The sequence below is a fragment of the Lontra canadensis genome, unplaced genomic scaffold (assembly GCF_010015895.1).
Source record: "Lontra canadensis isolate GAN:19392208 unplaced genomic scaffold, GSC_riverotter_1.0 scaffold106, whole genome shotgun sequence".
Lineage (NCBI taxonomy): Eukaryota > Metazoa > Chordata > Mammalia > Carnivora > Mustelidae > Lontra > Lontra canadensis.
Window position 1 is genome coordinate 2,750,965 of NW_022631100.1, and position 13,468 is coordinate 2,764,432.

The 13,468-nt window shown below is 41.4% G+C and overlaps 1 pseudogene; it reads right to left on the reverse strand.

Moving 5' to 3' along the window:
* Positions 1–480: 480 nt before the first annotated feature.
* The window catches only part of LOC116855800, a 62,267-nt pseudogene continuing 49,279 nt past the window's right edge, over positions 481–13,468 (reverse strand).

Sequence of the window (13,468 nt, forward strand, 5' to 3'; positions counted from 1 at the left end):
GCAGATTTCTCTTGCTCTGAATCCTTTCCGACGTTCCAAATGGCGGTTCCTTCTGGGTGGCAGTCCTCCTTCTCTTGTATTGATCAGGTGTCCACAATCCCTAAGGCTTGAAAGCCAGGCCTCTGGGGACAGAAGACTCAAGGCTAAACCTATTTTTAGGCACAGCAGAGATATATACACACACCTTGAAGCAAACTTTCCAGGGGGCTGAATTAGGGCATGGGTCAGGGGATTGTCAGTCTCCCTGTTGTGTCCAGGGACCCCTGAATGTGGGATGGGTTCAAGTGGGAATGCACATTTGTCCTGTTCTGAATCCTTTCTAGAGATCCAAATGGCAGGGTTTCCTTCTGGGTGACAGAGTCCTATGGCATTTTTTTAGGTATCCCCAATGTGTAGCACTTGGCTGCCAGGCCTCTGGGGACAGAAGCCTCAAATCCAACCGAGGGTTAGGAAGAGAGCCTAGGGACGGACCAAATCAGCCAGAGCTGAGGCAAACAACTTCCTGGGGGCTGAGTTGAGGGCTTGGGTCAGGGTGAGTGGCTGGCTTCTAGATCAAGTGCAGGGGGCCAATAAACTTGGGGGTGGCCTCATGTGGGCATGCAGATTTCTCCTGCTCTGAATCCTTTCCACAGTTCCAAATGCCAAGATTTCTTTCGGGGTGCCAGGCGAGTCCTCTAGTATTTTTCAGATATCCCCAATGTGTAGAGCTCAGCTACCAGGCCTCTGGGGACAGAAGCCTCAAAGTCCAACCTAGGGCTGGGGTTAGGGTCTAGGGGCATGGCAGGTCTGATTTTCTGGTGCTGAGGTGAACTCCTTTCCATAGTAAGTTTCCTTCCTATAAACATCAATCGGTACATGGAATTAGAATTTGTCAAAGAAATGTGTCACTTATAAAATGTCTTATGGTTTTATAATACACCCAGACCTTTATTTATTTTGAAGTATAAGCTCCAATAAGGCAGGGATGTCTGGGTGGCTCAGTCACTTAAGCTTCTGCCTTCAGCTCAGGTCATGATCCTGGGGTCCTGGGATTGAGCCCCACATCAGGCTCCCTCTCCCTCTGTCCCTCCTCCCTGTTCGGCCTCTCCCAAATAAATAAAACCTTGGAAAAAAATGTTTTTTCAACAAGGCAATGTTAAATGTGTGCTACCACATGTGTTTGTTTACCTTTACCTCAGGGTAACAGTTATGCAAAATATTTTAAAAATTTAAAAAGCTTTTCAATTTTTTAACCAAGCTAATTTTATAGACTTTCTTTATTGGGGGGGGGGGGATGCAAACAGGGAGAGAGGCAGAGGGAAAGAGAATCTCAAGCCAACTTCCTGCTGAGCCCAGAGAATGAGTGAAGGCTTGTTCCCAGGACGCTGAGGTCACTATCCAAGCCAAAGATCACAACCTAAAACCAAGAGTCAGATACCCAACCGCCTGTGCCACCCAGGCACCCCTAAAAACGTATTTTTAAAGAAATCAAAATAAATATCCTACCTGTTGAATTCTTTATCCTTTCTGAATTCTGTCCATGTGTTGCTGGATTATTAAACATATCTATCAATCAAAGGACTAGTATACGCTCTGGCTGAAGGAGCTGGGGGCACCTTTGGTGAATATTTAGGAGTGTCATAATCTTTCCCAATCTGTGAAAAATTCCTCATTAGTTTAATATTAGTGTAGCACAGCGATGGAATTACAGATTCCCAGGGCTATTTTAACATGCTTTAAATTCCACTTTCTTCCCAAAGTTCTCTTGGTTGGATAGCAATGCCCCATTCTGAATTATTTCATGAATGTCACATTCTTTTTTTTAATTTTTGTCATTTTTTTTTTTAAAGGCATTTACTTCCCCATTTCCTACCACCTCCTGGCAACCACTAATTTACTTTCTGTCTCTATGGATTTTAGGGTCCCTCCTAGGTGCTACTTAGCTACAGGATTCTATAATTATTTATTTTTAAAGAAGATTTTATTTATTTGAGAGATTGAGAGAACAAGGGGGAGGAGGGGCAGAGGGAGAAGCAGACTCCCTGCAAAACAGGACCCTGGGCCCTGGGATCACGACCTGAGCTGATGGCCAATACTTAACCAACTGAGCCACCCAGGTACCCTAGAATTCTACGTTTAAAATAAATTTCAAAGATTTTGCATGCATTGCACCATTGATTTCTAACATCTTGTTTTGATAGTAAGAAATCTGGTACCAGTGGAGTTCTCTTTTCTTTGTAAGTTATCTATCCCCCCACCCAGTAGGTATTTAGAATTTTCTCTCTATCCCCTTCTCCAACTTGACCACAATCTATCAAGGTTTTCTTTTTTTTTTTTTTTTTCCAGTTTGTCCAGGCTCACTGTGGCTGCTGTGTTAAAGACTAGGCAGAGCCAACTACAGTAATCTCTGCAGACTATAGTCAGGGCACTGGAGGGTTGAGAAGTGGCTGCACTTGGATATGCTTTCAAGGTGGAAACAAAAGGGCATGCCTAGGGGTTGGCTGGGATGGGCGGGGAGGAGGGAAGGAGTGGGGGGAGAGAGGGAGAGTTCACACTTGTGCCCAAGCTACTGAAAGGATGGAGCTGCCATCTTCTGGATGGGGAAGACTAGAGAAGACCATTTAGAGTGAGAAAATCAGTCATCTGGTTTTAGACAAGTTGAATTTGAGATCCCCATTAGATATCTGGTGATGATTTTGAGAAGGCAATTGGGTATCTCCAACCTAACATTATGTTTACATCCTCTCTCCGTTTTCGTTCTGTGTTTTGGGAGAGCTCTTTGGATTAATTTCCCAAGCAGTTCCATTCTGTTAATGAGCCCATCCACTGGTGTGGGGGTTTTCTTGTTTATGTTCTTTGTGGAAAAGGGGAAGGGGAGGGAAAAATTTAAAAAGCTATTTTAGAAAAATTTCAAGCATATATAGGAGAAAGAACAGCACAATAAATCTCCCTGTATGCAACACCCAGCTTCAACAATTAAGAATTCATGGCCAGTATTGTTTCATATATGCTATACCTATCTTCCCCTGTGCCTGGAATACGCTGAAGCAAATCCCAGACATTTCAATTGTGAATAATAATCCATTTTTAATTTCTAAAATCTTAATTGAACTTCCCCTGGGGATGTAGTATCTTTTCATTTCTTTCTAAAGTTTTCTCCTCTGCCCTACTGCCTCTGTTGCCTCCAATATTGGTTATTCTTGTTTTTTTCTTTCAGTGTGTCTTTTCATGATACTGATTTTCCTCACTTGTTCAGGAATTCCTGGTTTTCTGTCCATCTCTGTATTGTCCAGCATTCCCTATTCTTCTGCCTATTTATCCTAGTCTGTATTTTGCCTATCCTCGTTGCCACAGACTACCCACAGTGAGGTGGGGACAGGGAAGACACAGCCAGGAGGGTGTCTGGCCTCTTCTGTGGAAACACACATTTTCGGCCAGTGGACAAAAGTCCCTGTTGCCTACTGGTTAGTACAAGTGGGACATGGGTTAGAAACCAACCAGCTTAGAGGATGCAAATCATCTAGAACTGACCACATACAGGAACACCATATGCCATTCTCCACCTCCTCTTATACCCGCTGGCTTTGAGCTCACTGCTCTGCCCTCTGCTGCAGTCTTGTCCTGCATGTGCTCAAGGCCAAGATTTTCTTCTCTTGATTCTCCACATACAGGTCTTGCCTTTCTCTCTTTGAGACTCCTTCAGTGTTTCTGGCCCACTGGCAGCACCTTCTCTTATTCCCTATGCAGTTTCGGATCTATCCTGTGGGTTGTCAACTGGCCTTTAGCATCTTTGCTTTCATTTCAGAGGTTAGGGCGGACCCGTGTGTATAAACTATGCACAGAATCCAAATTTCCATGTTTGTGAAAAGTAATAAAGCTGAGGCTCAAGGAATGGCAAACTGCAACGCCTGGTTTCATTACCTTGAATACTTCAGAGGCAATGTTTTTCTGAAATGCCTTATGTTGTGATGAATGCCGCCAGAGTTTTGCTAATTATTCCCTAAGGCACCTACGCCTCCTTCACTGGGAATAAACTTACAAAGTTGAATCATTACAATTAAAAACAGCAACAATAACACTTCTAAAGCAAAGATAATAGACTGAATACAGCACTACACAGTGCTGAGCACTGCACAGCTAATGTCAAATCTGAAGGTAAGGGGGTCAGAGTGAGACAAGAGAGAATCTAAAAGAGGGGAGTACCTGTGACTGCCACCACCAAAGGCCTTCAGCCTTCGTGCAAATTTGGCCCAAGTCCTATCAGTAAATACACAACTGAAATCTCACAGAGAACCCATCCCTACCACGCTGCTTCTCTCAATCATCAGTGAAGGCTGGGGCATCCTGGACACGGGGTCAGAACTTGGGGTCCTTATTTCCTCAATCATATTCATGATCTTCTCGGGCATGTTGGCAGCATCACCACAGGTTTCCTGCCACCAGGGTAGCTTGGAATTAAGTAATTCTGCAGACTGTGAATCAGAGAGAAACACAACAAAACACAAATATGTACTGTTCAAAGAGCTGAGAAAAGTCACGTCAAATATTAGTGGTAATGTTTTACTGACTTACCAACCAGAAGCGTGAGAGCTCTGTGTCAAATTCAATGAGCACTTAGCCATCTATGAGCTGTGTTATTTGTGTTGTGTTGAGCTGTTTATTTGCTGCAAGAGCTGTGGGCTCCTGTTCTACATGAGCTTGCCCTCTCCCTCAGTGTGAGGGCAGAGTTGAACTGACGCAGAACAAGCTCAAACATGAAAAGGGAAGGGTTGAGCAATCTTATTAAGCCCAGTTTTCCCGAGTGGTCCCAGAAATGCCAATCAGTGCTTTCTTCCTCCCACTCCTAACAGAGGGCAAAACCCTCGCCCCAAACAACCTATGGCCTCAGACTGTAGCCCTGACATGCCGACTGCTTGGGCCTACTTTGTCCAAGAAGCCACTGAAAGATGTTTCTCTGGCATCTCTTCTCATCCGCAAACTAGGCCCACTGCTTTATATTGAGGCACATGTGGAAAGTGAGGCATTCCAAGGGCATTTGAATATGAAATTGAATTATTAATAATAACAAAACACTATCACAAACCCACCTGTAAATGATAATAATGTAAGTGATTTGCAAAGCTACAGTGTTTGTCGACCAGAAAGCAGAAGTGCCTTTTCTCTTCAAGTAGAGCTTCTCTGCAACCATCTGCAATAAATTTCTGGATTTCGCTCTGGCGAGATGTAATGGTTTCTATATACTAGGAAAATAAATAATAATTATACAAGTATGTCATGAGGAATGAAAGCTGAACATCCAAACATTTATCTTGTACCGTCTTTACACTTAACAAAGTTGTAAACTGACCTGAGCAGGTATCATCATTCTCATTAAGATCCCTGACTCATGCATGTGTGGAAGGATGTTGCCAAAGGGCCTTACATTCTGCACAGGGCAATCTGCACAAAATATTACTTCATACTTCAGGGATAAGATTGTGTTCTACTGGAAAATCAAGGGCTTTGAAACCAGAAAGTTCTAATTTAAACCGTAGTTCTAATTAACAACTATGTGACTTGGCCTAAGCCCCATTTTCTTCATCTGTAACATGGGAGAGTAATGCTAATCATGGAACATCTCTTACCAATACCCCTCGCCACCCCTGAATCAGGAGAAAATGCCAGTGTTTTTAGGAGGCTACTAATTATTCTTAACTCTGGAAAACTCTGTAGCCTTCAGCTCACACCAAGTCAAAAATGCTCCTTTTTAACCTCAACAGCAGCACAGCAGTGAGTGGATGTATAGTACAATGTAGGTTGACTGAGCTAAGAAAGCAGCCCTGTAAATTGTACAAATTGTCAACAACAAAATAGAATAGTGCTGAAAAGTTCACCTCAGTTTCTCTGTGTTTGTATCGAGTGCATTTCATCCTCCTTGACTTTTCCTTCTGATCTTCAACTCAGCTTGAGATTTCTGTTCGGCGTCTTCTGAGAGTTGCCTGTAAGTTAAACGAGCTGATTCGAGTGCAGCAGCGTCCCGGCTGCTGGGCAGTTACACTGGCCGGCATTTCCGCTGGGCGCCGCCCTGCGCTCCCTCACCTCACACTGCTCCCTCCCTTCAACGTGCAGCTTTGTCTGACCTAAACTCCCCTGTTCATACAAGGGGCTACTGACCCCAAGGGCAGCTCTTAGAAGACAAAAATGTCTTGTCTTTTATTCCTTGTTTTCTCAAAATTTTTAGGACACTGAGTGTTAAGTGCTTTGGTGAATAAATAAATAATATTAACTCACATGCTCCTGTTTTATGACTTAGAATTTTTAAAAAAAGAATGAACAAGTACAAGCACTTCAGATTATTTTGGGTGCTGTGTAGCAGTGTTTTGGGAGCCTCACAGTCCTGAGTTAGAATTCTGATGAAATCCTTCACTTCCTGTGTGATCTCAGCAACTACTTAATTTCTCTAAAATTCATGTTTTCCCTTTAATCTGTACAGTGAGGATAAGAGGAGCTACATTATGGAGTTTCCGTAGGGGTAAAGATCTCATAATGTTTGGAAAATGCTTGCCATTACATCCCCCTCAGCTATTGTCCACGGTCCTGCCGCCTTCCTCCAGAGTACACAGTGCACACGCACACAGAAGCAGTGGGGTGATTTCAGGGTAACTACACTGCTTACTACCATGTGGGGTCTTGGTAAGAAGGGGACTTTGAATGCCAAGGAAAACAGCTATTTCATAGCATATAAGGGAGATGGCAAGAGCCATGTGACAGGGCTGGAGGGTCAGGCAGAAGGAGAAAACTGCTGGAGTCATCAATACCAGGTAACAGGCAAGGGACACCATACAGGAGCAGTCTCTGACGAAAGGACCTGGGGGTCCCAGGGAGACCTAGGTGATGTTCTCCCACCCACGTCTCACATCCTGAAGTGCTGGTTTGTGAAAGCAACAGCTGCACTCATACAGATGTAGATGTTGTCCCCATATACGTGTTCTTTGAAAACAATGCTTTGGAGAAGCATTAAGATTTCTATTTGGCAGATAATATTATCTTTATTAAAAAACAGAGGAAAGGAGGATTCCTTGCAATATTTTCCTCTGTTTTTTAATAAAGATCTCAGGTGTTAAAGCAAACAGGGCACCTAGCTCCAAGAGGTCTTTTCAGTTTCATGCACCTGTGTATATACTCAACATTAAGCTCTGTCCATGTTCTCTGCTGCTGGATAAACAGTGAGAGAAAGTTCTCCTCTGGCTCAGAGATCAGGCAAGTGCAACCTCCCGGAACACCAGGCCCCTATGCCCATACCCACCTCCAACCATGGAGGTAGAGAAAACCGTGTACTCACATTCATGTATTTTCCATCAAGTTCCATCTTCTTCTCCAGCTCATGTATAATCTCTTTATGGAATTTTTTAAACTGTTAACAAAGGGGATTAAAAACTCATACCAGATTTGAGACATTAAGCAACATGAAGTTTAGAAATAAAATACATTTTATTTTTATAAGTACAAGAATAGTTTATATACATTTTCATCAAGACTCTCATTGAGTTTCTTGTGGGTACTTAAAATCTCTATGAGAACATGGCCTGTGAATAAAACCACATGTTAAGGGGAAAAGTCACTGTGTGGATTTTGTAAAGATATTAAATAAAGTAAAATGATGGAATGAAGCACAATCCACCACTGCCCTCTGGTGCCTGGAAGCATCAGGCCCTGTGGCATGTCGGAAACATGGACTGTGTGCCTGTGGCAGGGCTGGTGCCAGAGGGGCACAGGCCCTAGGAAAGTTACTCTACAACATTCTTCATCCAAAGAATGCCAACTTTGTCTTCAAATTCACATCATGCTTTCTATATTTTCCTTAAGCTGAATCTTATTTATCTGATTTAATTTTTAAATTATGCAAGATTATCATGGTCATTATTGTAACTATAAGAACAAATGACTTATTTTTATCTAATCCCCAGAATAATCTGATTATTTGTCAGGCATAAAAGATAAAGGTTACTTTTTCTCATATTAGTTCTTGTATCATTTTGGAAAATATTAATACCATGGGAAAATGCAGCAAGGACAGTGCTCTGTCTCACATCTCCAGGGACTACATCCATTCTTTGAAACAAGTACAGCCACATGGAAAATGTTCCAGAACTGAGCATTACTCCAAAAGTAGCAAGACAACCACTAGATTGCAAAGTACCCCTCTTGCAGTTTGAGGCAGTGTGATGCATCTCTGCTACTAAACTCTGATAAAATGAACAAGAGCCTCTCCCTGTTCACTTACCTGTAGGAACCAAACAGGTCTGATATCTAAGAACTGGAAAAAAACAGAATCATTTTGAACAACCACCAGACCATAGTAAATAATAACAAAATATGTTGGGTAGATCTTCCCACAGTTGGTAGGAATTCCTTGGGAAAACTGAAAGGCTGCAGATGAAGGAGAACTAAAATTAAGTCTGTGGTAGATACAGAGAAAGAGAAAAGAATACCAACGAGACTATGACTTCAGCTATCATCTTTACACAAATGACACTACAGTGCCCTATTTTAGAAAGTATTAGGACGTGATTCTCGGGGCGCCTGGGTGGCTCAGTTGTTAAGCGTCTGCCTTCAGTTCAGGTCATGATCCCAGGGTCCTAGGATCGAGCCCTGTATCGGTCTCCCTGCTCATCGGGAAACCTACTTCCTCTCCCACTCCCCCTGCCTGTGTTCCTCCCTCCTCTCACTCTCTGTCAAATAAATATAAATCTAAAAAAAATAATAATAAAGACATGTGACTCTCAAATGGCCACTCTAGTCCCCCTACTCCATCTTCAAACTAAGAAATTCAGCCCCTTCCTGAACATGTCCAACTGGATGTCTCATTAGGTAACTCACATTCAACAAGTCTAAAAGTGAATTCACCCCACAGTCTCCAATCCCAGCTATTGGCTGCTAGCTCACAGCCAGTCACATGCGGTTGACACTTTACCCATATGTCACACTCAATGACAAAGACTCATTCCCTTGTGCATATGTGTCATCACTTAGGCCAGCCTATAGGGTGAAATCACACCCCTTACTCACCTTGGTTCCTTGGGCAACAAAGTTGTGCCAGCCCTTCCCTCCCTGGGAGAGAATGTATGTGGGAATGACTTGTGACGTCTCTGTGGGCCCAATCATCTGTTCCATGAGGGGTGGGGGAAGAGTATTCCTAGTCTGCTTCCCACCAATGCATTCAAACCTACCACTTGGACCTCTTAGGTCTTGCCCCTCAAGCTCTTATCATTTCTCTTGACTCCCAGCTTGTACTCTTCCAAACCCTCTTCCTCAGGGGTGCCAGGGATCCCTGAAAATCAACTGTACCAGATCATTCCCCCAGCCTCCATAGTGTCCAAGATAAACCCAACTCCTCAGCATAAAGCCCACTGTGAACAATGCTGCTTAAAATAACCACGGCATGGTGGGGACAGAGACTATGCTCATGAGGTTATATAATTATAGGTACAGTACTGGAGATAATAAGTTGGGAATTCAATCCCACCAAGTGAGAAAGGCTTGGTAAATACCACAGGCTTCCCACTGACATCCAGTAGGGACATGCACTGGGAGTAAGACTAAATCATAGGACTAAGGGCAATACCAAAATAGAAACACCAAAAAAAATCTATAATCAAGCCTCTACAAATCAGAGTTATCCACCAGTAATTCAACTGCCTACCAGAATAAAACATCACAATCTTAAGAGGAAGATACCAAGTCTCTACAAATTTTATCACAATATTCAGCATAGGAAAAAAAAATCAGGAGAGAGGGTGAATGGCAAACCTACAAACTCTGAACATTTAGTGGGGTTTTTTTATTCCAAAATATATTATTTTATAATTATAATAATAAAAATAAAAATTTAATAAAATTTTATTTAATATAATTTGTAATATAGTATGAATTGTGTAGTATAAGTTGATATAATTTTTTTCCTTTTATAACTGGTTCACTTAGTACCATGTCCTCAAGTTTCATCCATTTTACAGAATGTGTCAGAATTTCCTTTCTTTTTAAAACTGAATAATATTCCATGTATGGATATTCCACATTTTATTTATCCATTCATCACTTGGGAAAAAATGTTGATGGACACCTGAGTTCTTTCCACCTCTTGGCTATTGTGAGTAATGCTGCTATAAAGACATGGGTGTGCAGGTATCTCTTCAGGACTTTCTTTTTATTTTTATTTATTTATATTTTGTTAGAGATTTTATTTACTTTTTTGACACAGAGGGAGAGACAGAGAGAGCAAGAGCACAAGCAGGGAGTAGGGGCAGAGGGAGAGGGTGAAGCAGACTCCTTACTGAGCAGGGAGCCCAATGAGGGACTACATCCCAGGACCCTGAGATCATGACCTGAGTGGAAGGCAGATGCTTAAACCACTGAGCCACCGAGGCACCCAAGACTTTCTTTTTATTTTTTTGAATTTTATACAATGTTACATTAAATTGATAAAAATTTTAAATAATTCCAGAACTATTTTAGATCTATCATAGATTGAGAAAATATATAAATATGTTAAGGTTATTGGGAGCCAATGTTCATACACATATCCAAAATATGTAAGTGTATATGCTTATTTTTTTATGTCCAAGTGTATATATGCATATATATGTATATACATAGGTCTGTTTTTGTGTATATTTATGTTTATAATATACACTATATATGTGTATATTTCCTAGCTCTGTTTGCTGGAAAGACCAAGATGATACCTCAATAGCAATGAGCACACCTAATATTAAAATTTTACCTTCTAATATCATTCCCCACTATAAAAGGAAGTATCATTCCTCAGAAAAAAATGGCCATTGATTCCACAACTGAGAAGAGACAAGATGAGCCTGGAACATACTATTATGCAAGAAAGTGAGGAAGTATACGAGAATAAATGAATGAATGAATGAGTGAACAAAGGGATGAGAGTGAGCCTGAAGGAGCTCCTACTGGCCAAATACAGGAAAGTTTGAGCACCAAAGTAATTAAGACAGTAATAAGTTATAAAACATTGAAAAAATCTTGGAATCCACAGGTCCACAACAATAAATAGATAAGGAGGCAAGAAAGCAGGGTTCCTGCTAAAAGTAAAATGCCAAGTGCCAACTGGTAAACATGGAGGGAGCGTTAAGTGTTAGAAAATCATCACTCAGCAACAAGCAAGCACTGGCCCCAGGCAAAATTCATTAATAGATACTAAATCTAAGGAACAAATATTAATGAGGAATAAGATATTTGCATAGTCTGAAAGTGTCCCCCCCTATATAGCTTATTAGTAGCAGTAGTAGAAAAAAAAAATATTAACTTTACAGTGGAGAAATGAGACAAACTCTTCACTGGGCAATCAAAATTAGTGTCACAAATGAGAGGCAGATGAACACTTTATGCCCAGATTTGATACTACAGGACACAAAATGACTTAGCATTCTAGCCAAGAATGTACCACCTAGATCTAATCACAAAGACATGGCATTTCAGAGGTAAGATCTTGTGTTCCTGATCATTCATCCCCTTTTAGGGTTTCTGATACAGGTTCTTTTCCTACCAATTCTTCAGCCAGTATTAAATTTATTTATTTATTTATTTTTGAGGAAGAATAAAATGATTTCATCTTCCTTTGGTGGTCAGTCCCGTGCTGGTTGATGAAGAAGTATGTTGAATTATCTGAGCCAAACAGAAGTTGTAGCTACAAACCTAAACATTTCTTCCCTCTTGGAGAGGAGTGGAGTCCCTTTAGACACAGAACAAATGAACTTTTATATATTGGTCTAGAATAGATTGCGCAAAGGACATTGTTCTTTTGTAATAAAAGGCCAGGAGCTACCGCTGATCTCTCAGCAACAGAACACAAGATGTTTAGGAAGAAGAACTCGTGAACTGGTCAAGGAGGCTGGAAAAGAATGGGGTGCCATGAAAGCAAAAAGACTGGAAGCATTTTCAGATAGTGGGGTGCTCTGGACTGTAATCACCCACAGACAACTCAAGGGGAACAAAGATTTGGGCAAAGGTCAGAGCATCTGCAGAAGATGCAATGGTTTCAGACAAGCCTCTGGTAAGTTCCTTCACCTCCTCTCTCCAGGTAACCTCAAGGAGCATTTGTACTCTCAGCTGTATGGTGATAACTAGAATATCTACTTCACAGGGTTGGTGAGTAAAGTGCCTTCCTGTGCTCTGAAGAGAAATAGTGGCTGGTAAGGTGTGTGCATCCAGACATGAGTAGCAAATCTGTTCAATAAAGCATGATACCCAACAACAGACCCATATGGCTTTCTTTTTGGGTGAGTACTTGTTTTCTGGAAATAAAGTCCACATATAAGGCATCAACTTAGAACTAGTTACCGCATTTGTTTCTACCGCATTTGTGTATGTACACACACACACACACACACGCACACACACCTATATATTCTTTCAAATACTTTAATATGCTTAAAATGTTTCAGACTTAAACATCTTAAACTTAAATTAACTCAAATTAAAACTTACCAAAAAAGACAAATGGACACCTACCTCTCCTAAACTGAGCTCAGTGCTCCTCTTATGTTTCTTCCCCCATTCTTAGGATCCCCAAAAGAGAAACTGTCCATCTGCTATTACCAAAAAAAGAACACACACAGTATACTCTACTTTCTTCCACCTCAGTTTTAAGTACTGACAATCTATAGCTAAATTGTAATAGGAATGACCCATTAGAGAACAGACACATGTGACCGACCACTGTTGGTTAGAAATGAACTGCTGAGGGTACTTCTGGTTTCTGCTCCAAACATGTAAAAAGCTTGGAAATCATCAGTCTACTCACATCAAGAAACAAGCTAAACAAATAGAAAAACAACAGTGCTTCTTAGATTCATTCGAGAATTAAGTTTACAGGTAAAGATCTGCCCCGAAAACCAGAGATAGGCAATATGGAGAATCATAGTTTACTGGCAGCAGAAACCAATGCAGGGCCAGTACCGCTAGAAACTTTTCAACAGTAACTGATGGTTGCTGGAGGTTCATCCTGGAGCAGCTTGAGTTAAAAACTCCAGGGTGCTCAGTCTTACAGGGGAGTCTCACACTTTCATGATTATTACTGCTAGAAGTCCCCACGAGTTCTTACTATGAAGACTGGAGAAAATCCCCCTGGGGCTTCTGGCAGGGGAGGGGGAAAATAACCACTTTGAAATCTGCCCAGTGTTGCTCTGTTCTTGTTTTGTCCTGTACACGGAAGGTTAGCCCTGAAGAGAAACTGTTTTACTAAAGCCTTATCTGACCTGAGGAAGGACAATTAGCTAAATCCAGGCCTCTAGCCTTCCTGTCTCTAGTAAGTAAGAGGGGCGGGGGAGGGAATGAAGGCTAAGAAACTCTTCTGAAGGTCATATCCCAGGCATTTCGACTCACTAAAAACTAAGAACACCCCACAGAACAAAAAATGGAGATTTAAATCTAAAATTATAGAATTACCCCCCTCCTCAATTACTTTACTATTTATATCACCCAT